Genomic DNA, 740 nt, shown 5'->3' with positions numbered 1-740 from the left:
TGAACACGTTGACTAAAATGAGTTTAGAATTGTGATTTGATCGAGGTGGAAGAGGTTTCAGTATTGAATTTCAGAATTTAAGCCCCGGATGACTGAAAGCACAGGCCTTCGGTTGGAGTCACATTTGGACCTTCTAGAAATTTATAAATTCATGAAGGGCATGGATAGGGTGAGTAGTCAAAGTCTTTTTCCCCACGTTTGGAAGTCCAAAATTAGAAGGCATAGATTTAATGTGAGAGGGGAAAAGATTTTAAAGGGAGCTCAAGGGCAACTTTTTCACTCAGAAATTGGAGCGTGTATATGATGTACTGCCGGAGGAAGTGGTGGAGGTTGGTATAATTACAACATTTAAACGGCACCCAGATGGGTATATTAATAGGAAGGATTTACAAGGATATGGGCAAGTTGCTGGTAAATAGATCTGATTCCCTACAGTGTAGAAACAGGCCCTTTTGCCCAACAAGTCCACACCAACCCTCTGAAGAGTTACCCACCTAGAACCATCTATCCACATTTACCCCTTACTTATTCACCTAACACTATGTGCAATTTAGCGTGGCCAAATCACCAAATCTGCGCATCTTTGGACTGTGGGAGGAAACCAACGCAGACACAGGGAGAATGTGCGGTCTCCACACAGTCAGTCACCTTGTACTATGAAGCAGCAGTGCTAACCACTGAGCCATCGCTCGACCCAAATAGGGCACGATTAGTTTAGGAAACAGTTTGGAGTTCAGCGG

Source organism: Hemiscyllium ocellatum, unplaced genomic scaffold (genome assembly GCF_020745735.1).
Source record: "Hemiscyllium ocellatum isolate sHemOce1 unplaced genomic scaffold, sHemOce1.pat.X.cur. scaffold_660_pat_ctg1, whole genome shotgun sequence".
NCBI classification, from domain to species: Eukaryota; Metazoa; Chordata; class Chondrichthyes; order Orectolobiformes; family Hemiscylliidae; genus Hemiscyllium; species Hemiscyllium ocellatum.
The sequence above is the reverse complement of the archived record's forward strand: the minus strand, read 5'-3'. Positions refer to the sequence as shown.